This window comes from Pongo pygmaeus, chromosome 7 (genome assembly GCF_028885625.2).
Source record: "Pongo pygmaeus isolate AG05252 chromosome 7, NHGRI_mPonPyg2-v2.0_pri, whole genome shotgun sequence".
NCBI lineage: Eukaryota > Metazoa > Chordata > Mammalia > Primates > Hominidae > Pongo > Pongo pygmaeus.
The window spans coordinates 96,710,884-96,737,065 of NC_072380.2; the positions used below are offsets into that span (position 1 = coordinate 96,710,884).

The 26,182-nt window shown below is 35.7% G+C and overlaps 1 protein-coding gene across 7 annotated transcripts in view; it reads left to right on the top strand.

Annotated features, from left to right (window-relative positions):
• The window catches only part of RALYL (RALY RNA binding protein like), a 722,957-nt gene that overhangs the window by 153,522 nt on the left and 543,253 nt on the right, over positions 1 to 26,182 (top strand). Inside the window, exon 1 of one of the 7 annotated variants that reach the window (XM_054498888.2) lies at positions 15,978 to 15,997. The exons of the other annotated variants lie outside the window; for them this stretch is intronic. The gene's annotated coding sequence lies outside the window, so the exon portion shown is untranslated. Of the gene's footprint in view, positions 1 to 15,977; positions 15,998 to 26,182 lie in introns of those variants that run through there. 7 annotated transcript variants of the gene reach the window in all.

A 26,182-nucleotide genomic window follows, 5' to 3' on the forward strand; every position in this document is an offset into this window, starting at 1 on the left:
TACAAATGACAAGTAAAAATAAAACGTAGTTTCCTTTTCAAGTACTCTTCCCTTTGCTTCCATCACAGCATACTTTGGGTTTTCTTCTAATGCCCCTAGATTTTGCTTATCTTTGAAGGCCTGTTATCCCCTAACTGGCGTTGAAATTTGGCATTTCACAAAATTCTACCCGACTCACTTCCTTTGTCAAACTTTCTCCTTCAATCATACTTTTTCAAACTGTGGGTTTTGATCGAATCTTGAGACATTGAATCAATACAATGGGTAATAATCAAAATTTTAAAAATGTATTACAAAGAAAATAGCATGAGCAAGGGTACAGAAATGGTGGTGTATTTGAAGAATTTCATGAACTTCTAGAAAACTGCATTATGTTCATTTGCACACGTTCTAGGAATTGAGCCTGGCAGGAAAAGTAATGGAGAGCATTGTATGCTGTGAGAAATGGATAGCATTTGGTCTTGGAAATGATGAAGAAACACTGATTTTTTAAGGTGGATTTTATTGAAGAATGTAATGTACTCAATCTCTTTATAAGCAGGAAGAACAGTGAATATTCTGCTTATTGGAAATGTATATAAGACATTCTAACATATCCTTAGCCTAAGGTGATATCTCAGCTCATCAATCATCTCCACAAAGACTGAACTTATGTCAGTAGTCTATTAGGGCCTATTAGAGTAGTTAGCCACCATAATATTGATCTTTGCACTTTTAGAGTTGTTGCATTGATAACAATTATCTTTGTCTTTACTATCAAGGCAATATCCAAGAGCATGTGTGTCAAAGTCACAGAGAAGTATAAGGCTCATCTTATATTGTACAATTATAATGTGTAACACTGGAGCCACAGCATCAAATTACTATAATAATCCTCACGTCCTTGGGATACAATAAAATCTGATGTTACCTTTTAAAACAATTGCTATCTTAAGACTGGTTACAGACTCTGGACTTGGATGCCACATCTTTCTTGAAGCTGTCTTCAGAAATCCCATAAAAGTTAGTATTTCATTATGCATCCAGAAGTGTTGATCTGTACTCATAGCCAAGGTCCACTGCCGGGATGAGGAAAGCATTCTGAATTTAAAAAAAAAAACTTATCTGAAAGGTCTATATAAATTAGTTTTTTCCCAAGATGTTTTTCATAGAAGTAAATTTAGCTATGACTAAGCAGTGCATAAATAAAGTAGGTCAGTATATAATTGTCTTATTTTCTCATAAAAATGACAGTGTTTCCATAAATTCTAAAATGCATTAAACACATGCTGACTTATTAAGCATAATATTCTGTAATCAAACACATACCTTCTAACTATTCTTGATGGTTCAGAGTAAATATTGTCATGCAAATCATACTAATTCCTTAAATCTCTGTAATGTATTATAGTAAACAGGCATATGTTATATTATTTGAATATTGTGCAATTACATGTTTACGTTATGAGGTTCTTAAAATAGCTGAAATTATATGACCTGACATTTAACAACCCCATCCTGCCAACATTTTGGGGTCTCGAATCCTCTTTTTAATCTTTTCTCTGCCTTTCACATCTTATAGGATTTTAATTTTCTCTTACTGCTGCAGGCAACGTGGCTCCCTCAAATAATGCTCTTTTTCTTGTAAGAAAAAGATCATGACTTGTGTGTGTAGAATAGAAGGGCATTTTACTAACATGTCAGTCTGAAGTGTCATCTGACTCTTCTTTCAGCCTTATTGGTCTGATTGCCTCTCACATAACCTTTCTTTGTTTTGGAGGTATCCAGAGCTTGGTTCTTAAAAATCAGCAGAAAAAAGAAAGTACAGAGGACAGGAAAGAATCCATAGACTGGGAAAGGATGTAAAGATTATACACAGTTTGACCCAATTGGTTATTGTTTTATTATATATGCATATACAAGGTCTGACTGAAAAGACAGAGGACAAAGGGGCAGGGGAATTCTCAGAGCATGAGAAATGGAAATAGGATTATACAAGGTTGGATCCTTTAAAAAGTCAATCTTACAGAAAACGAGAAACCAATCAATGAAGGAACAAGGTAATAAAGAGAAATCTTATCTCCATTTATATTTTGTGAAGACCATTATTAATAATATTTTCCCCTTTTTTATGTGTACAAGTTTATAATTGTTAAACTCCTACCTATTTTCCTTTTATTGCCTGCTGCCAGTGCTTGTCTTCCCAGTGACCTTTAGAAGAGGATCCATGAGCAGAGAAAGGCTAATGGAAGTATGCCCAGATAGTGGCAGCAAAGATGAGCCTCTGGAGGCCTTTCTTTGGATTCAGAGAAAAAGAGCTAGAGGGGAGGTGACCTGGAAACTAAACTAAGATCCAGAAGTGAACCCAGACAATTAAATCTCACAGTGATCCCTGGGTGATTTCCCTAAAAATGTATCAGCAGCCGTGTTATTTCAAGCCACTTAAGCAGGAAAGCAGGCCTTAGTCTAGTACATTCCTACGCTAAGGAAGAGAATTTCCAGTATACAAGAATGCAGAAATACTCAAACATTTTACAGAAGAGTCATCATAGCTACTTTAGAATCCATTTACATTTGGTTATGTCCTACTTGTTATTTTGTTTTTGTTTTTTGTTTTCCCTACCAAGAGAATGGTCTCAAGTTTAATGTTGAATTAACACTTGGAATAACCATTGCATGTTCTTACCTTATTGTGCTAATGTTGGACACCTCACTATATCATTTTAGTTGTTTGTTCAGTCTCGCCATAAATATCATTGAGATAATGATGAAAGTGCCTATAAAACACCTGACATGCACTAGGTGTTCTTTAATATTAGTGGTCTGCTTGCAAATAAAACACACTGTGTTAGGCACAGTGAAAACTATTAAGATCAATTAAAACGTAGTCTATCTCTTAGAAACATCTCAGTCTAATAGGGAAAATAATATAGGCATGTAATCATAGTTAAAATGGAAAAATATTAGATAAGACTCTGATACAGTCTTTTTGCTTTGATTTTGAAATGACTACCCATTGCCCACTCCCAGTTCCCTAATAGCAGCCCAAAGGAATTTACCTTATCTTCTTTATCTGGCCGGGTCAACTTCTAATACAGGTGACTTAGCCTAGAAAGCCTGCTGACTCTCAATTTTCAGATATTCTGACATGTTCCCATTTGGATCAGATGAGCTTGGCTTTCTATAATTGAGTCAGACAGCTTAGATGAGAGTTGGAGACTGTAATCCCAGTTTTTGGAAAAGTCAATGGTTGCATATTTCCAGATGTAGATAATCCTCTTGAGTATATACCTCAATAGTAAATTAATTAATTAATTAATTAATTTTAGAATTTGAACAGCAGGGATGGGGGAAGCTTGAAAGAGTCTTATTTTAACTTTTTTTTTTTTCTTTTTCCCCCTTGGGACACGGTCTCACTGTGTTGCCCAGGTTGGAGGGCAGTGGGGCGATCTCTATTCACTGCAAACTCCATCTCCCGGGATCAAGGGATTCTCCCACCTCAGCCTCCTGGGTAGCTGGGACTACGGGTGCATGCTACCACACAGCTACATTTGTATTTTTTGTAGAGATGGGGTTTAGCCATGTTGCCCAGGCTGGTCTCAAACTCCTGGGCTCAAGTGATCCACCCACCTCAGCCTCCCCAAGTGCTGGGATTATAGGTGTAAGCCACCTCACTAGGCCATGTTTTAATACCAGGCCATCTTTTTAAAAATCAGTTTTAGCACTTTTATCTCACCATATTCGGTACTTTAAATCAGTCATGTATTTGATCATCAGGAAAAGTATTGACAGGTGAAAAGTTGATGATTAAATTTTATATCAAATTATACTACATAACAATTATATCAATTATATATATAATAATTTTATGTAAGCTATATAAATGAATTTATATAGAGAAATAAATTTAGAGCAAATTACAAACATGTTCTTTTATACATAAATGCTTCAGTATGTATTTCCTAAGAACAAGAACATCCTTTTACATAATTCTTAAATTATAAATATCATAAAATATATAATTAAATAATTACATATTAAAGTAAATTAAAATTGTAACTTAACATTTAATATTATTGTAATTAAACTATGTAATTATAAAAATCAAGAAGTTTAACCTACAGTGTTTATATAAATTTTATTGGTTTTCCCTGTAATGTGTTTTATAACTGTTTTCTTCCTAATCCACAATCCAATCCAGAATCATTTATTGCATTTACCTTTCAATTCTCTTTATTTTGCCTTAGTCTGGAACATAATCTCAGCTTTCTAGACCTTTACATTTTTTGCATTATGAAGAATAAATTCTAAAATATTTGATATTTTGTTCCATTAGCACAATCTCTAGTCCAGTCCCATTTAGAGTCAGAATTCCAAACATCTTCTAAATTAAACCCTGTCCTCTTATCCATCTCAAGCCTACTTTGGACTGGATGCCTATCATGGTAAAGGAAGAGGAAGACAACGTCAGATAGTTTTCTGTTCTTTCCCTCTTTTGTACTTTATCCCTCCCCTCACTGCTGCTTCTTTGTCGACTAACTCTTGTTTCTGACCTCCTTAGGGTTAGCGGAGGGGAGAGGCAGGAGGGAGGGAGAGCTACACATCACTGTTGTTGCAGTGGCTGGCATTGCTCATCTCTGGGTTTACTAAGTTCAAAGAATACCCTAGTGGAACGTCTCCACAGCCTTCAGAGATTCCTCACAAGAGCTTCTGGTTGCAGCAGTCTCTCTCCTCTTGCTGGCCTCTTAGGACATATTCTCAGCTTCTGAATGTGATGGGTGCATATCCATCTTCTCTCTGCTGATGTTTCCTTGCTCCCAGATGAAGCTGTCTCAGTCCATCAGCATACTGCATGGCCAGTATTCACTCGGTCCATGGGAAACAAGCATCTTTTGCTCTGTTGTCTTTGAAAGCACAGCTGCCTTCTAATATGGCTGTTTCTTTTCCCTCAACAGCTAAGCAGGCAGTTCCATTAAGGTTGTCTTAGAATCTTTGGGGACTATGAGTCAGGAACCTATTGTGCAAACTGTGGGGGACACACATCAAATTTTCTGAATTTTGTATTGAATCGTCTCTCTTACCTGATTTGAGGGAAAGGAAAGCAATCTTCTCCCCTCCACTCCCGCAAGGAGATCAGAAAAAAAAATACCATGCCATCATTTTGACTACTTCAAAGAGTGGTTTAATATTTCTAACATATGTCTTTTCTTACCTTTTTTTTTTTTTTTTCAAGACCTGATTTTGCCAAATCATTTGCTCATCTTACTTGGTGGGCAAACATTTCCGATGGGAATGTAAGAGCATGTGCCCTGCTATTTTGGTTTCTGCTTTTTGGGCCTGCTGCCAAAACTGAGACAGACGCCCTTAAAACATCCAGGATAATGATTAAATCTAGCAAGTGCAATTAAGTAAACATTTCCAGCTCCTGTCCTCCTTTAGAGGAAGAAAAAGTTTAATTTCTAGAGGGAGATTTTGTGCATGAGCAGGACTAAATCTAATAATCCCAGTAGTCTGGCATATGGCATACGTGGATATTCAGTGAGAATGTAAAATCATCCTGTAAGCTTTTCTGTATTTATTTTTGGGGATTGATTACAATCTCTATAGTACAGTGACTTCTCTACATGGATTACAGGAGACTGTTGTCTCAGTCCACGGTTCTTGGAATAGTCATATTTCTGAGCAACTGATTTTTTTTAACCTTATGGACACTGAAATTGATTGTTTTTCACTTGTGATGACTGCTAGATCTACTGGAGCTGAGACGGTTTTTCACTTCTAGAAAATGTGCAAAACTGCAAGACGCATGTTTGGTTTACAATTGCAACCCAGGCTTTTTTATTTTACTTTTTTTCATTTTTCTTTCTTCCAATGTCCTCAATTTTTTCTTCACATGTAGACTTGTATTTAAAAAACGATGTTTGGGAAAAAAGTAATGTATAAGTAAATAACTTTATTGGAAGGATAGCTATTAACACTTTCTTTTGTATCGGAGAAGGACCTCATTCCCGGTTTCTACATGCCTTAGGGATAGAATGGGATATTTTTAAAGTATGTAAAAGGCTAAGTATTCTTATATATCCCTTTATAGTGGTTGGGGAATCATTTAAAAATAAAGCAACACAAATTGGTAATTGTTAGGGGATTGTCATGTATTTTTTTTTAAGATGAGAAGTTCCAAAGAAACAAGCCTTATTTCCTTTGCATGGTATTAAACAGCTACTGCCAACAGTTTATATAGAGCCACAACCATCACTGCAGCTGACCCTGAAAACAGAAAGTGAGGGTCATCCATTAAGAGGTCCACGACTAAACTGAGTCTATGATGCGCAATGTAGTGGAGCAGAAATGATGCTTGCTGCACATTTAGTTGAGCCTAGGAGAGCAGGGCCCTCCATAGACACTAGTTTGAACATTGCTAGGTTTAAAATGGTTTAAATATAAGATGGAAATCTGCACACTACTAGTGTTTGTTTTCATATTTTTTATTTGGAATAATCTGTCTATGTATCTATGTATCTAGTTGCTTTAGTCTTCTCATAGAATTAGTATAACAGTTGGTTATGTATAATAATTATGGAAAAGGGCTAATCAAATTATTAGATTTTTACTTGAAGCCTACATCACAACATTACAATGGAAAGCTAGACTGTTACTATTTTGTTTTCACAAGTGTTTGGTGCATATTTGATTCATTTCAGTGTTGTTAGAAAATTAAACTGGCATTATTTTTCTGATGATGTCTCCCATTGTCACTATAGAAATGAGGCTAATAATGCCAGCTCATTCGAGGAATATAGCTTCAGGAATGAATTGTTTTTTTTCTTTATATTGAAATGGTAGTTTTTTAATAGAGATACTGAATGCTGTATTTCAGATATCTTTAAAGGAACACTTAATTCAGAATTGAGTGCAAAAAAGCTGCAGAAGATCATTCATCCATGTAGATACAATTATATTGTGGTGGATAATGGATTTGTGTTATTCTTAATATCTATACATGGCTACAGTAAGACTGAAGTTGTTTTTATAACTTTTCAGTACATTGAACGAAAGAAAGTATGACAGCAGAAAACATCTGATAAATTAAATGTGACATGTTTTTTATTCATATAAAATGGTTTCTGAGCAGCTGGTAATTGTGAATATTTCAGCAGTCATTTTTGATGTGGAATACTTCTTCTGTGTTCAACACTAATGAGTTGTGAGTTGTACTTCATCAAATTGACAGTTTCCTTACTTTTGTAAATAGGCATTTCATACACCTTGTAAAAGCTGGTAAAAGATACTCAACTCACCTTTTAAATGCATAGAATTTTCCCCTTATTCTCTTTCTGCATTGTGCCATCCACTTTTCCTATAAGGAAGATAATGCAAAGAAAGGCTACCATTCACTGGGTGCTTAAAAAATTCCCAGAATCATTCTGGGTGCCATAATATACACTATCCATTCACAATTCTTACAGCTCAAATTAGCTCAAAGGAAAAACTAAGACTGTGCATTGGCTAGGAGAGTAAACGAGTGCACCAAGAAATTACCCGTACTCAGGTTTTGTAAAGTGTCTTAATGTGAAATAGTTGTGTTTCTGGTTATTTTAAATACTAGGTATTTTTAGAGAATGAGATACTTTACATTCCTCCATCTTAAAAAAAACTTTATTTATAATAATCCTGTGAAATAGGAATTTGATGTACTATTCTCATTTTATAGGTAAGAGAAATTACATAGAGACGAATGTTAGTCACAGAGTGGGACCATAGTGCAGACTCCTGTATTTTAATATATTGTATTGTTTTTACTTAGAGAAATAAATTAATTGTACTAGGGACATGAAAGAACATAGAATAAGAATTGTCCAAAGAGAACTAAAGATGTTAAGATCAATTAATGAGGAAGTATATTTTAACAAACCTAAGAGGATGAAATTAGCTGTGGTACTGCAATTAAAAAAAAAAACCTCTTGAAACAGATTGAGTATTATTAACAAGATTAACGCAACTCTTTCTTTGGGGAGGGAACATTATGCATTAAGAGCTGTCTTAAAACATGAGTAATACTACGTATTTTGAGTGGAAGTATAACTTAGTGCTCAACTAGCACAGCTGAATTAGTACAGCTGCTGCTAGACTTTCAAATCAAACAGCCCTCTTTGGTCTTTTTTATACCTTGGTATTCTATATAATATTTCTATGAGTAAAGAGTTCTGATACTAACACATTGTCTGACATAGTCATCCATATTTTAATGTAAATTACACTGATAATAATTTAGAATACCACTAATAGACATGATAATGATAGCATCTTATGCTTTTACAGAATATTATTATTTTCCAAAAGAGTTTTATTTTGATGGTTCTGCCAATATGTCAAAATCAGTAACCTGCAATCCCTTCAAAAACAAATGTATAGAAATTCTAAAAATATAACAAACCTATTTTATAAAGGCATAAATAAACTCACAAAAAATAAGAGGTATCCTCAGAAACCAAATACAAACAGGTCACCAAAAGTCAGGGTGGTGCAGACATGATCTGACGATGGGGTTAACTAGAGCTAAGGAGATTAGGGTCAATGTTCTCCGTCCAGAGGCTTGTGATGTCCGATTTGTACACTTGAGCAAATTTACACCTTAGTTTTTTGCATAAATTGGAACCACCAAGAGACTGCATGTAACCTAGATGTACTAGAACAGGGGTCCACAATGCCCTGGCCATGATCCAGTACCAGTTTGTGGCCTGTTGGGAACCAGGCTGCACAGCGGGAGATGAGTGACAGGCAAACCAGCGAAGCTTCATCTGTATTTGCAGCCACTCCCAATTCCTCACATTACCACCTGAGCTGCGCCTCCTGTCAGATTAATGGCAGGATTAGATTCTCATGGGAGCATGAATCCTATTGTAGGTTGTGCACTCTTTATGAAAATCTAATGCCTGATGATCTATCAGTGTCTCCCAGATGGGACCATCCAGTTGCAGGAAAACAAGCTGTGGGCTCCCACTGTTTCTACATTATGGTGAATTGTATAACTATTTTATTATATATTACAATGTAATAATAATAGAAATAAAGTGTACAACACATGTAATGTTCTTGAATTATCCTGAAACCACCCCACCCCCCAGTTTGTGGAAAAATGGTCTTCTGCAAAACTAGTTCCTGGTGCAAAAAAGCTTAGGGACTGCTGGACTCGAAAACATTTCACCCGTCAGCATAGGGATGTGACAGAAAAATTTGCAGTAAGCTGAAATCGACCTATGCCTCTTTCTAGTTCTGCTCACAGGACAACTTAGTACGAAATCTAGTGCTTCCTCCATGAGTTGTTCTTTCGTTTTATGAGGACAGTTATGTGATATGGTTTGGCTGTGTTCCCACCCAAATCTCATCTTGAAGAGTAGCTTCTATAATCCCCACATGTCATGGGAGGGACCCAGTGGAAGGTAATTGAATCATGGGGGTGGGTTTTTCCCATGCTGTTCTCGTGATAGTGAATAATTCTCATGAGATCTGATGGTTTTATAAAGCACAGTTCTCCTGCACATGCTCTCTTGCCTGCCATCATGCAGGACATGGCTTTGCTCCTCCTTTGCCTTTCACCATGATTGTGAGGCCTCCCCAGCCATGTGAAACTGTGTATCCATTAAACCTCTTTTTCTTTATTAAATTACCTAGTCTCAGGTATTTCTTCATAGCAGTACGAAAATGGACTAATACATCAGGTCTTTGCTAGGTCTTGCCTTTTCTAAACTAAACTTAAAAAAATGTAGTAAGAATACAGTGTAAGATCTACTCACTTGATTTTTAAGTGTAAAATACAGTGTTATTAACTGTGGGCACAGTGTTGTACAGCAGATCTCTGGAACTTAATCATCTTACATAACTGAAACGCCATATCCATTGAACTGCAACTCCCCATTTCCCTTCCTGCTAACCCTTGGTAACCACTATTCTACTCTTTATTTAAAAGACTTTGACTATTTTAGATACTTCATGTAAGTGGAACCATACAGTATCTATCCTTCTGTTACTGACTTATTTTACTTGGCATAATGTCCTCCAGGTTCATCCGTGTCATCACATTTGGCAGGATTCCCGTCCTTTTTAAGGCTGAATAAATTCCATCACTATTCAATTCACTATTTAAGACGAAAAAATCAATTGGTTGTATATAATACATTTTTTAAATTCATTCATCAGTGGGTAGGTAGTTAAGGTGTTTCCATATCTTGGCTATTTTAAATGATGCTGCAATGTGCATGGGAGTGCAGATATCTCTTCTAGATCCTGATTTCAAATCTTTCGGATATATATCCAGAAGTAGAATTGCTGAATTATATTGTAATTCTATTTTTAAGTCTTTTGGAATTGCTATACTGTTTGTATACAGGCCACACCGTTTTATATTCCTACCAATAGTGTATAATGGTTCCAGTTTTTCCATAATTTTGCAAGTATTTGTTGTTATTTTTGATAATAATAACCATCCTAACAGGTGTGAGATGGTATCTCATTGTGGTTTTTTTTTGTTGTTTTTTTTTTTTTTATAGCTACCATTTATTGTAAGCTTGATGTCATAAGCGCTTTACCTAGATTGTAACTTTCTATCCACTCATCAATCTTATGAAGTAGACACTGTTATTATCTCCATTTTACAGACATGACAAAAAGGCACAGAGAAGTTAAATAGCTTGCCCAAGGTCACTCTGTGGTGGTTAAGCTGGGATTTGAGCTGAGGCAGGTTGACTCCTGAACCTGAGTTTTTAATCACTAAACTTTACTGCTATAAATTACATACTTATATTTATTTGTATACATGTGTTTATTTAATGGGAAAAAAAAGTTTCATGTCATGACGTATCTGAGATGGGAGCAGAGACAAGTAGTAAAATACAGATGATTTATAAAAGGCTTGTTATGCATAACTCATTGTGGTTTTGATTTACGTTTCCCTAATGATTAGTGGTATGGAGCATCTTTTCATATGCTTGTTGACCATTTGTATGTCATCTTTGGAGGAATGTCTATTCCAGTTCTTCCTGTTTTCTAACCAGGTGATTTTTTTTTTTTTTTTGCCATTGATTTGTAGGAGTTTTATAATTTTGGCTATTAACTATTTATCAGATCAGTGGTTTGCCAATGAGAGACTAAATATTACCATTTTATTTAAATATTATGTGCACAGTCTTTAGTATTACAATATTATATTCCCCTTGCTCTTAACTGGGTGAAGCGTGCAGGTTAACATGTGAAATTCTGTGCTCAAATTCTAGTTCTTTGAATCTAGTTTCCCTGATTTTAAAATTGAGAGGTTGCTACCTGAGGCATAAACAAGGTTAGGAAGCATGTAACCCCTTAGCCCCTGATACACAGTAAATACTTAACAATTTCCTTCTTAAAATGATTATTTTTCTATAATGTATTGGTATTGCATTTATATGTCTACAGTTCTGTTATAACATTCTATTTGTATCCAAACTAATTTAAATTGCCCTTGAAAAAGTTAACTGTATATATAAATAAGTTAATTCAGAAGAATGACTGCCTGTTTTCTTTAAAATTAAAAACATTCCTAATAATATAAACACAACATTCTTGAAAATATGCCCATAGAACCCATAGAAGCTTCTTATGTAAGGATTTTGTTTGAAAATATCAGTGTGAACCAGCTGTAAAGATAACCATTGTACAGATACATTTCACTCATCTAGAAGTCACTATTCAAGTCACTATTCCAAAGTAATCAATATCAATCATTTGAGAGTTATGGAGAATTTCCCATATGTAGAATGTAATAGACAAAAGTAGATCATACCTCATAAAATTGTGATGAGGAGGATTTAATTAGGTTACACATGATAACCTAATGTAACTAACACAGAGGATGGCCCATAGTAAAGATTAGATGCATTATTATCATTTGCATTATGATAATATAGGCAAGAAAAAATATTGTTAATAAGGCTGGACTGACAAGATAAATGAAATATGAACATGCACATACACTAAAGTTGATGAAATTCATTTATGGGAGAACCAAACCTTTACTTAGGGAACTGTAATTCAGAAAATAAAAAGGACAAAAAGAGGAGAATCTATTAATGTCAGTCAAGTTCACAGCAGCAAAAATTGTTAACAATGTCTTGACAGTGAGTGAGGGTACAGAGAGCGTCGTTCAATATATATATAAAACTCAAAAAAGTGTGGTCCTCCCAAATCATTTAATATGAGAACAGCCAGGCCTACACACATTAATCGTCTGTGAAGGCATCAGCACAGTCCACCATAGGGTCAAATTGATGTCTATGGTTTTATTTTCTGAGATAACAGAGGAATATATAATACACTGAACAGAAAATGAAAATTGAGCAAACCAAAAGCTTTGGTGCTTGAAGAAGCAAATTTCTATTATCTAGAAAAATCACTGAAGTAGGTGTTTATTTCCAAATGATGATGGATAAGCCAAGCATTTCTATAATTGCATACTGAACAGATAAATGTTTGACCTAGGCTTCATATGCCAATTACTCCTAGATGTGGTACAGTGTGATCCAGCTAGCCAAGGTAATGCAGATTCATATCATTTCACTTCTGCATGCCTGGGTAATATGTTGTCAGGTGGTGCTTTACCTTGGTTCCCTTTGGTGTATGAACATATTACAGCAGAAGGAAATGGTCTGGGTGGGAAAATCTGATGAAGCAGGTGATGTAAACTGTCTGTAATCACTAAATATAATGAGTGGAGAAGTAGAACTCCTGTTAGGCCTCTAGCTTTTCCTACTGTTTGGAACTTGAATCAAAAATCATAATAGAATTATGCCAATCTTTCCTATTTTTAAAACGCACAGAAATTCTGCAAAGTAATATGATACTTAGACAGTGACCATTTGGTAGGCATCACAGAAGTAGTCACTCTGCATTCAGAGTGGATCACAGCATTAACAGCTGTGATTCTTGCTATTAAAGAATAATTTTTATCAAAGAGGTATATTTTAAAGATTTAGTTCTATAGGTACTTCTCTATGAAAATTTAAAGAAAATCCTTCCACAGTGAGGTATGGAGGATATTTACTGTCAATAGGTTTATACTATTAACGAGTTATATTCATAGTGGTATGAAATATTAGTTATTTCAGCTTCTTACAATTCATGGGACTTTTGCAGACCTTCAGAAATGCAGATAAGCATTGATCTGCTCACTTTGAATATCGGATACAACCTCCTTGCACTTTGAAAAGCAAATAGAGTACATACATTTATCAGTGCTGACATTGATACCTTTCTGCATAGCTCAGCAAAGAATCATCCAAATAATACAAAATTGAAAAACTGGAAGGCTAAACAAAATAAGCAGTCTTATATTTTACAGTTGAAATACTTAGATGTAAGTGAATTAAGTAATTCTACCCCTATATAAAGTGATATTTTTCCTCCTCTTAATTCTTTCTTTCAAGAAGCACAGATAAACAGAAGGCTAACACAATATGATTTATTTTATTTCATTTTTTTAAGAAAAGGTCTCACTCTGCCACCCAGGCTGGAGTACAGTGGTGCAATCATGGCTCACTGCAACCTCAACCTCCAGGGCTCAACCACTCCTCCTGCCTCAGCCTCCCAAGTAGCTGGGACTATCAGCATGAGCCACCACACTGGGCTAATTTTTGTTGATTTTGTAAAGATGAGGTTTAATCATGTTTCCCAGGTTGGTCTTGAACTCCTGAGCTCAAGAGTTGTTTTTTTTTTTTTTTTTTTTTTTTTTAACAATTGAAAACAGAACAGAAATAACTTATATAAAAGTTTAAAGATAACTGGATATGACCTACAGTGATATATGGCAATTGGTTTACTGATTATGTTTAGAAAAATCCCCAACGTGTTCAATTGCATATTAAAATGCTTAGTACTTATGGTTTATAATTATCATTATTAGTGCAATCTTGTACAACAGGAATTTCATTTTTTATAAAGTTATTTGTCACAGTGGGAGGGGACTTTGAAATGGATTTGTTTTCTCTTTAGTTTATAATTTATAGCAATTGCAACCCATGATTTCACAGAGGAGACTATGATTAGGTATAATACAGATTAACCTATTAAGAAATACTTGTAAATCTTACAATTGATCAAGATTATTTTGTTGTGCAGAAAAATAGAAAACTATATTATTATTGAAAGTACTGTTATCATACCTTTAAACTTTATAATTGTATGTATTTTTCCTTTATTCAAGGAAGATTATTTAAAGTAGAGTAACATATCTCCATACTTTCAGGAGCTAGGCAGTGACATAAGTGAATAAATGAGTCTGTTGGGGAAGGTGTAAGACGATTGCATTAACCTGCTTTTAGTTTGACATAGTAACACCTCATTATATTTACTTTCTTATTCCTGGGGTGTGTTTGTTTCGATTTAATTTAATTTTTTATAATTTATTGTGACTAATTGTGGGGTACAGAGTTATGATATATGTATGCAGTGTGGAATAAGTAAATCACGCTAATATCCATCATCTTAAATATTAATTATTTAATCACTCAATTGCAACTTTCCACCCTTTGATAACATTATCCCATCCCAATTCCCATCCCCTTACCACCAATCTACCCTCTGCTACTATGAGTTCAACTTTTTTAGATTCCGCATATCAGTGAGATGAGTGGTATTTGTCTTTATGTCCTTGGCTTATTTCACTCAACATAATGTCTTCCAGGTTCATCCATGTTGTTGCAAATTATAGAATTTCCTTCTTTTTTCAAGGCTGAGTAATGTTACATTGAGCTTACAAACCACATTTTCTTTATCCATTCATCCACTGATGGACACAGGTTGATTTCAGATAGTGGCTTTTGTAAATAATGCTGGAGTGAACATGGGAGTAGATATCTTTTTAATTCCTCATGATATATACACCAAAGTGGGATTGCTGGATCATATGATAATTCTAGTTTCAGTTTTTTTTTCTTTTCTTTTCTTTTTTTTTTTTAGGAACTTCCATACAGTTTTCCATAATGGCCATACTATTTTACACTCTCACCAACAGTGTGCAAGGGTTCCCTTTCTTTACATTGTCACACATCTGGGAGACAAACAGAACATGTTTATGGGGTGTACTGGGCCTCAGAAAGTCACCAACTATAGCCTCCTCTATTATGTTACTCAGTAAGATAGATGCTCCCAGGGAGATATTAGGTCAATGGTATCTGCCAACTTTTCATTAGAAAGTATTACCCTCCCCTCACAAAGGCAGTTTAGAAATACTTCATCGTGGAAGTGAAATAAAATGCTGTAATAATTTCTCTACTATGACATGTCTACCTCAGTCTCTTCCTGTTCAATTCACATGCACATTACCCTTGCCCCAGGGTTATCTTTAGATAAGTGAGTCTTTTTATGTCTTCTGTAAGTAGTTAATGGATTTAATTCAATGAAATGATATCACCTTCAAAAGAAAATCTAAACTCTTAGACTATTACTAAAGCAGCCTTTGGAAAGACCCTCTAGCATCTCCCTCTCATTTTCACTTCTCCCTGTCTACCTTCTTTCGTGCTCTAATATATAGAAACACATTTCATTCACTTCCCCACTAATATAAATTGAGCACCACAAAGAAGTCAGGCACTATGCTAGAAGTGTTAAATATGAGTGAACGAGAAAGACTTCATCCTACCCTTGGGGAGCTTCACAGAGGCTAGTGGAGTTGACAGATATTAATCAAATAATTATACTTATGATACATGCTGTGGAAAAGTTTAGGTACCATGGACTGTGCAGCAGTTTTCCAAGTTGTTTTTTACTATTTTACTCATACCTGCCCTTTCCATCTGTGAAACCTTCACTCAACTCTCCAGTCCTTGTTAATTTACCTCCTTGGGACAAATATTATAACTTGTATGCATTTCTCTTATTCAAAATTATCCTAATGAAATGGGTTGCTTGGTTGCTTGTATGTTTTCTCATGAGCAATTGCTCTATTTTCTCTTCCTTTGCAGATATAGCCCTTGGTGAGGTGCCTGGCTCCATAGTAAGTGTTCAACAAATGTTTGAATAAAATATTGCATTGTTGAATTTTAAATGTATTTAAGCAAATTGATGACCAACATCTGACCAGATCTCCCAAATTTAGATGCAATGTCAGATGCTTCTTTTAATGGTGTCAGAGATTGGCTGACAGGCTTGTCTGTCTTTAAAGCAATTTATTACCCATGTTGGTTTTTTGGTATAAATGGTTACTGTTTGTCATTGGAGTATGTTTGTATTCATGGTAGAGATTAAATACATATGTATTGAATGAATTAACAAATGGTTATGCTAGTTGTAGGAAAGATTGATAAATGAAAGTTTCTAATGCTCTTTTTTTGAGATGGAGTCTCACTCTGTCACCCAGGCTGGAGTGCAGTGGTGCTATCTCGGCCCATTGCAACCTTTGCCTCCCGGGTTCAAGTGATTCTTGTGCCTCAGCCTCCCAAGTAGATAGAAGTACAGGTGTGTGCCACCACGTCCAGCTAATTTTTGTAGTTTTAGTAGAGACAGGGTTTTGCCACGTTGCCCAGGCTCGTCTCAAACTCCTAATTTCAGGTGATCTGCCCATCTCAGCCTCCCAAAGTCTAATGTTCTTTTCAGGCCTAAGAATATTTTATGCCAGAATATTGATTTTATTGGAGAACTAAAAATTGATACAATCCATAGCCTGAAAGTAAAAATGTCAGAATACTTAAGACCATACACAAATAAGTATTCTAAAATAAGGAATTGATATTTATAAAATATTTTTAAGAAATAAGCACATTTGGCCAGGCACGGTGGTTCACACCTGTAATCTCAGCACTTTGGGAGGCCAGGGCGGGTGGATCATAAGGTCAGGAGTTCAAGACCTGCCTGGCCAATGTGGTGAAACCTCTTTCCTACTAAAAATACAAAAAAACTTAGCCAGGCTTGGTAACAGGTGCCTGTAAACCCAGCTACTTGGGAGGCTGAGGCAGGAGAATCACTTGAACCTGGGAGGCGGAGGTGGCAGTGAGCTGAGATCGTGCCACTGCACTCCAGCCTGGGTGACAGAGCAATTAAAAAAAAAAAAAAGAAAGAAACACATTTACGATTACAGTAATTTTAGCCCCCCAATCTTGTTATTATTAATAACAATAATAAAATAATAAGCCCTTGACTTCTTTACTTTGCTGTCCTTTTCATTTATTTTGCATTTCTTCATTTTCCTTGTGCAGATTTTATACTCTGCTATCCTCAGCCACCCTGTCCATATCATTTCTATGGTATCTCTGACCTCAACTATGTTAAGATTTCTCCGTCTTCCCCTAACCACTGGCATCTTCCTTTTTTATCTGCTTCTACTTTCTCTGATTTTGGGCATTAGATCCTTCCTAATCTGCCCTCTCTAAGGTTAATATCCTGTTCTTCTTGATTAGTTAGGATCTCTTCCCATTTAGTTTTAATCTAATATATCCTTCTTCTCGTCTCCCAAACTAGTTTTTCTCATTGCTTCACCTTGGTTCTAATCCAGGGAAGGATATAAGTCCCTAACGTCTATTTTCTGAGCAGACAAAACAGAGTATGCATAAACTGTATCTGAACATTTTAGTCCTCTAATTATTTGTGCTGTTTCACTGCAACTGAAATGAAAAACTCCAGCCTCTGCAGAGGATTAGCATCAGCAGCTTTGCCTCTTAGGCTCTATTAAAAGAAAATCTGTAGACAAATTAAATTCAGCAAAGCTTGCTATTTGAATAAAGAACAATTCATGAGTTGGGCAGCACACTGAGCCTGTAGAGGTTCAGAGAGCTCTCCCCAGTAGTAGATAGTATTTATAGACAGAAAGGGAATTGATGAAAAAAAAACCAGCTTGATTGGTTAAAGTTTAGCATTTGCCTTTTTTGGGCATGGTGGGACAAGACATTTGCCTTATATGGACATAACCTGATCTGTTGGCAGCCTGTGATGGCTGGAGTTTGGCTGCTGTGATTGGCTGAGACTTAGCTATTTGTTGGAGGAATATACTATTAAGTTAGATTACAGTTTATTTGCATACTAAGTAAGGTTGCAGTTTGCTATATATATAGGCAGCTTTAAGACTAATTTAATTTAACAGCTCTATTGCCAAAATCACTTCTGAGGAAGTAACTCACTATTTGGTATCTTTGTACTAGGCTATACTGTCAAACGTTATGGATTTTCAGAGATAGAGTTTGCTGACTGAGTAATGACTGAGCTGAAAGTTGTCTTGCATGCGCTTTTTCTGTATTTTCTACTTACATTATTGCATTTCACTTACCTTGCAAGAGCTCGCTGCATGTCCCACTGACATTCATTCCTCTCAGGCTATTTTGCACCCCCATTCCCATCAGCATCACTTTACAAAGCAGGTTATTTTACCCAGCCAGTTGTCCATTTAATGTATAGAAGGGTCTATATAAAGAGTCTGATCAAATCACTGCACAATGCCCAGGCAGTTACACCACCAGGAACAATTACTGCTTTATCGACCGTAAACATTTTTCTGAAGTTCAAAATAACAGGAAAACCATATTCCAGCAGTTTCTCAAAAGGTATTCAATTTAAAAATTTAATCTGATCCTACAAATATTTATTTAGAACCAACTTTTACAAGTTCTGAGCCTATAATAGATAATTGTAAGGGAAAAGGATTATGGTGTATGTATGTTTGGGTGGTGTATGTGTGTAAACTATCATAAGATGCATGGAAAGTTTTGACGTTTCTGGGCCAGTTAGGGTTAGGTGAGTTAACCATAGGTTAACTATGGTTAACTAACCTGTGGTTAACTCACCTATGGTTAGAGTTACCCTCAGTTGCAGGCTAAGTTATTCAGGCAACCCTGAAACAGGCTGGGTAGGGAAGAGAAGCCTAACACCACTAGTTTAGATTTGCTAATTAAGGCTTGGGACAAGTGTGCCTGAGATTAACCTATGGATACTCCGATGTCCAGGGAACAACCATTCAGAGGCCATTTTTCTTGGCTTTCCCTGGATTTACCTTCCTATTTAAGTTTTATCATATTTCCAGACCACACCTAGAACTAGAACCAACATTTAAAACCCAGTTTATTTGGCTAGGATTCCAGGTACTCTATTTAATACTTACCACCCATCCCTCTCCAGGGCTAGGTCTATAAATTAGATGATTCATTCAGAAAAATGTTATTGTACCTTTATCATCTTTATAACAGCAACTCGTATAGTGAATTTTGGTGAGTACTTCACATAGATTATACCCAGTTCTCACAGGAACATTATGTATTACAGTTTAAGAAACTGAACAAGGGGAAGAGCTGAAATCCAAACACACATCAGTCTCTGACTAAATTTTGGTTATCATAAGTTCCTGAGAACTTCTGCTGCTGTCCCCTCCCTGCCACACTGGACATCTTTGGTTAGTAGGTCATCCTTATGCAGTTACTTGAGCTTCAAATTCTGGAGTCTGCCTTGATATTTTCTCTCCCCCCACCTACCGTTATATTCAGTCATTATCAGTCATTGTTCTTAATTGCAATCAACAGATGCAAACACTTAAGTATCAAATGTGTTCATTATAATATGCTTATTAGAACACAGAATTGGTGAGAGTTCTGGGAAGCCAAGTTGGAGGCTACATCTTCAAGAAATATGCTTAGAAGCATATCACAAGGCTGGCCTTATATGAACGTGAGCCTAGTAACTACCATGCAATGAGACGGAGGAATCACCCATCACCTTAATGAGGTTAGGTCTGAGCCAAGAACTTGACTTTGCATCATTTTGGTCATCATTGTCTCTGCCACTGTCACCAAGTATATCCAGACACCACTGCACGACTCCCAATCCCCCAGCAAAAATATAAACAACTTCTTCACGTTACTCCCATTTGAATACAAGTGTCTCTTGATTTTTGGATTTGATTTCTGGAGCCTAGGTCATATGTCTGTATCACAACTGCAAAGGAATCTGCTTATTTCAAGTTGAGCTTCTGAACTGGAAAGGTAGAATTCACAGTATGAAAATATATTCAAGTACCAAATGGCTTTTCATAAGACACTGGGCAGCCCCATATATGACCAATATCCACCACAGTTGGCTAGCCCTATAGCTTTATTCCCCCACATACACTGACACTCCCAGTATCTTCTGCAGTCAACCAGTTCACAGTGATCTAAAATGCACATCAGGCTTCAAATGTGAATGCTTATTACAGTTTTCTATACTGCAAAACTATGCAGAAATAGTTGTTGTTGAGTGCTGTTTTTCAAGTGTTTTTGTAAAATGAAGAATTTTTTTTAATATTTGCCTATGAATTTAGTTTGCTTTATTTTTCTTGTTTTATAATGTTCATTTGAAATCTGTATTGTCCCTGGTTGAGACAGTACTACACTGGTCTGCTTGTGGGTTCCAGAATGAAATAAATAAGTCTGTAAGAAAATAAGCAACTAAGTAAATTAGTAAGTAAAAACAAACCATGCATGTATTACCTTAGAACCAGAGCACTAGTAAACTTCACAAAGCCACATTAATCAGAGTGCTACACCATTTACAGTGACAAGAGGCCCCTTCTCATTATTATTGGGACAATACTGCCAAATAAGCAAAACACAAATAAAACTCTCCAGTGGAAAATGGCTAAGAGTAATTAGGGGCAAGTAGTTTTATGTAGACTAAAATACTATAATTAGAAGGGAGGATTTGGAGCACCATTTGAAGGAGAGAAATCAATAGAAGAGTTGCTTTCTATGCTCAGAAGAGCTTTCCCAGCTATCTTTGTTCAGTGGTAAAACAGAGTTATTTTACAGTAGGAAATAAACCTGGACACTAAGGACCTCTGCTGGGGAGATACCTGGGACTGCCTTGGATAAGGAGGGGGTGAGCGGATTGTGGCATGACATTGTTTTCATAACATGTTAATAGCAAAACAAACTACCAAAAATAATAATGATAAATAATTTATTCCCGTTTGTTCTGGGATACTCTTCTTTAGAGCTTTAAATATGGAACAGTGTTACATTAAATTAAAATGTTTATTTATAACAGACAAAAGCAGTTCAACTTAATCAAATAATAACTTAATGTCATCTTGAATCTGATTAAGTAGTTATTCTGTTAAGAATGTTCTAAATTGATCAATAAGAGGAAAACTTTAAGTATTCTCATATATTACTTTTCTGAAACTGTCATGATATTATTTATAGTCGTGGTTTGTTCCTCAAACTATTACTTAATGTGATTTATTTTAAATGTGAATTTTGCCTTTAGACATTCATTTAAAAACATAGCCTATTCTTTATTATTTTTACTTAGAATTTACAGAATCCTGTGGTACAGAGGGACTTTTCCAGCTCTCAGGGGTACATAAATTTCCTTTTTCTGTATTACTGGCCAGTTGATGATTGACTTGCCTCTGCAATATCCCTACAACGTGGTCAACTAGATACTCTTCAATATGGCCCATTTTATCTTTGGACAGTTCTGATAGTCTCCCATATTGTTAATTTGATTTTTTTCCTCTTGGCAGTTTTGTTTTATTTGTCCTTGTTAGGTCTCTTAAGACTACTTTGTTTTTATTTTTGTTTTGCAGAGATGGGATGCACAGTCAGTGGTACAGTATTGTTGTTCCATAACTTTATTAAAAGGTGTATAAAGTACTTGATGTTACAGAGTACCTGGAAATATGCATTGTGCTTATTCATTTGTGACAATAGGTATTTTGGCATTTTTAATACATTCATTACATTTGCAATTTAAGTTCATGATGACTGAATGGGATGGGAGTTAGAGTTTGTAACGTGACCTGGAGAGGTTAATTTCACAGCATGCAGTAATTGTGAATTTGTAGATGGAAATATATGTGTGTAAACCTGAATCTTACCCCACGTTGGAGACAAAGCTGCAGAGAAAGTTGTTCTTTTGACCTTAAAGCAAGTTAAATTTGGAGAGCTACCCAATTAAGAAATTTTTATCCACCAATATATTTTTAATTTAATTCTTACTTTGTGGGGATATTAAAGATTTTTTTTCCCCTCCAATTTGCTATTTCAGTGCTAGTAATATAAGTCCAGTGCTAAATCCAGAGGAAAAGATTTCCCATGTTTTGGATTTTACCCGGTTAGTTCTCTAGTTATACCCTTAAGTAATTTAGAACCTCTGAAAAAAACTGAGGTTAATAAGGAATAAGAAATTAATAATAGAAACTAATAAACAAGAGATATGGAAATTAAAAATACTCAGAAGAAACAAATCCTTGAAAATCCCAACATACAGGGTTCAAATAAAATTAGGATATTTGAAGGGCCATTTAGGATATTTGTTATGCTTTTGTAATATTCCTGAGAGTGGATACCACTTTTGTTCCTATTTTACAAATGAGGAAACTGAATGACAGACAACGTAAATAATTTTCCCAAAGCCACACAACTAACAGGAGGTCAAGACTGAATAGTCAGACTAAATCTGGAATTAGGCTTTTTTTAGAAACTATTAATGAAATGGAAGGGGAACTGAGATCCATCAAATGCAAAAATGAAAACTATATAATAAGTAATCTGCTGGCATTTGATGCTTATTTATTTCTCATTACAATCCTGTGGGTTAGCTATTGTTATCTTCCTTTTTCACATAATGAAACACACATTTGGAAAGGTTAAACTATTTCCCCGTGTTGGCCATGGGGAACAGATAGTCAGTAGACCTAGCATTTGAACATTGAGCTCTGGACTGCAAATTTTATGTCTTTTTTACTCTGCAAAAAATTGTAAACTCTTTTTAGTAAGAAAATACTGTATTTGAATAATCTATTTCATAGAAACCCAAGCTAGGTAAGGTGCCAATTGCCGCGACCCCTGTTGGACCACCCCTAGATGTTTCCAGGACACCTGGGGACTTGAAAGTACCCATGGTACCATGCTGCCTGAAGTCATTCTAGTTTTTGGAAACTATAATTACAAATAATTTCCCAGATACAGTCATATTAACATATACATACACAGTCCCTCCCATATTACTGTCATTGATTCAACATATGTTTATTGAGCACCCTCTGTGTCCCAGACTGTTACTAGGTGCTGGGGAATATGAAGATCAAATTCTGGCCCTTCATAGAACTTGCATGGTTTTTATTCCCATCACTTAGCCCACTCCAGTGAGTCATTTACTGTACTGTCTTGGTGATATCTGTAAACTTTCCATCTCCTACTAGCTTTTAAGCGCCCATGGCACGGAAAGTATGTTTTATTCATTTTTGTGTCTCCCACAGATCACCTGCCACAGCAATATTCCCAGTGCATCTCTTCTTTTATACTATTTTCAGTCACAGGACTATAACATGCAGCTTCATAAAATTCATCCTTTCACCTAAATAGATTCCAGCTGTGACAATGTTTATAATTTCCCTATAGCTTGAAATTGTCATCAAATTTCTACTTTTAGATATGCAAATTTACGATTAATCAATGAGTCACTGAGAAAATATGAATCATTTTTTGTTCACAGGGCACATCAAGATGTGTTACAAAGTGTAAGACTTAACATTAACTGCCTTTCTAACTTATGAGAAAAACACTTTAACCACCTAAAAAGGGTGTTTTGCTGAGCATTTGTTAGAGGACTGGGAGTTCTTCCTCTGAGCAGGGTTAATAGAGCTGAGTAATTTTTTACTTATAAAGTCCTCTAAAAATATAAATATTATTGTCTATATTTGATAGTGTCATAAATGTCTTTGTTCCTCTTTGAAAGCCATTGTATAACAAAAGGATCATTTGAGTAAGAGATTTTTTACTTTAAAGCACATACTTATTTGTTAGTGGATATCCCAGGATATCTTTTGAAAGTCTGGAGTTGTTGTCAATGACTCACAGTGACAAAGTGCTTTTGTGTGTCTTTATTTGCATGCCTGAGGGAATCACTATTTTTGAAAAATAGATTTTTTTTTCACACGGCCCTTTAAAAGAAAGTGTATTGTGGCTACTGAAGAAATTCCCAGAGCAATGTTAACAATTACAATTTGCATACTAACAATTTTTCCTTTGCCTCAACTCAGTGAAAGCCACCCTGATTAAAAACAGTTTGCTAGAAGTTTCTAGTTACTAGAAGGCACTTGCACTAAATGTATTTGGCAAATTTGTAACCCAATTCTGGGATGCAACTCTTTTTTTCCCTAAGGCCCATCTCAGCATAATTATCCCTTAAAGTAAAATATAAAACCAACTCTGGACAGCTCTTAGGAGTTTTTACTGCATGCTTTTGGTGCGTGATGGGATTGGGATTAGACACCATACGCCACAAAGTAAAACTTCTGAAGAAATTCTCTTCCAGCTTTCTCTGGAGTCAGATCCTTCAAGACAACTCTCCACAACCATATTTCCCTGATTTCTCCTCAGTCGCTTTTTGAAAATTCTAGCTGTAGCTTCAGGACTTTCTCATTCCAAGTTGGCCCCATTCTCCCACATTCTGAACTATTCTTTTTCTATGGCATGTGATTCATTCTTATATAACTTAAGTTAACCTGTTAAGACTTCTAATGTTTCTCTACATTAAATATCTAAGTCAGTACAATGGAATCCTGGGAGCCAAGCTGAGCAAAGGAAGAGTCCTCCTTAGAAGGTAGGGGTAGCTAAAAGCTATATGTCTATTTATACTTTGGGATTTTTATATTTATTACACTGAGAGCTAAAGGTTTAAGTTTTCTTTTGGTTAATGGTTCTTTAGAAAAGCCACACCATTAGGACCTCACAAAATAGTTCTACTTGGGTAAATTTACCACCTTCCTGGGAAAAGCCCTCAGCTTTGTAATGAATCCTGCATTTGTGTCAGCATACCAAGAGTGCTTCTATCTCATGCTTATCACAAATATACAACCAGGATGTAAAATCACAGTAATAATTTACTTTGGAAATTATGACTTTTGAGAGGACAAGACTCTGTTTGATATGTCTACTTCATTTCCTTCATGAAGAAGACATAAGGAGAGAGCCAAATTTTACTCTAGGAAAGTTATTTGATATATCTAGAGTCATACCAAGGGATCTTAAAAGTTCATTCTTCCATTGTTTCTATCACTGCAAATTGAGTACTTAATCTGAGACAAGGACTCTGCTGGGAACTAGGACTATAATGATAAATATGTCACATCAGCTGCCCCCATATCACATAGTTTAGTGGCAGAAACAGTATTAAATTAAGAACTCAAACTAATTCAGAAGGGAAAACAGTGTTCAGTAAGAATGGATAACTTGTGGCTTTCCAAATATATGGGTTAGGAAAAGCTTTTCCAAGGAAGTGAAAAGTGAGTTTGTATGTAGTTTGTATGTAGGAATGGAGACAACATGGCTCATGAATAGATCATGGGATTGATCTTATGTACCAGCATAAGAGTTTAAAATTTTGTTTTTGAGCAAAAGGAATTTATCTTTTTCTAAGAGGACTAATGTGATCAAATTTGTATTTTAAAATGGTAAGTATGTGATATAAAGAGAATGTGGTAGATGGTGAAGGAGATTCAGTACAACCAATTAGGAGATGATAGCAGGAAGTGCAGATAGCATGGGATAGTCACTAGGCTTATGAGGGTGGAAGTGGAAAGTGAGAAATGTAGATGGATTTCTTCATTTATATGCAGTCAAATAAAGAGTACTTAGTATCTGATTAGAAGTTGGGGGTGAAGGGGTAGTGATAAAGGTGACTCTGAGGTTTTTGGCATTAACAGCTAGGTGAATGGTGGTGTGAAATATAGAATGACATGGTTTGGATTTGTGTCCCCGCCCAAATTGCATGTCGAATTGGAGGAGGGGCCTAATGGAAGGTGATTGGATCATGGGAGTGGATTTTCCCACCTGCTGTTCTCATGATAGTGAGTGAGTTCTTGGGAGATCTGATGGTTTAAAAGTGTGTGGCACTTCACCCCTTCACTCTGTCTCTCTCGTGCCGCCTTGTGAAGAAAGTGCTTCCTTCCCTTTCATCTTCTGCCATGACTGTAAGTTTCCTGAGGCCTCCCAGTCATGCTTCCTGTTAAGTCTGTGTAAATGTGAGTCAATTAAACCTCTTTTCTTCATAAATTACCCAGTCTCGGGTGGTTGTTTATAGCAATGTGAGAACTGACTAATACATAGGATAATAACCAGGTTTGAAGGTAGGATATTAAATTCAGTTTTGTATCAGTTGCAATTGATTTAGGCTGCATAAACTCAAAACAGTAATAGTTGTTGAAACCATACAAACT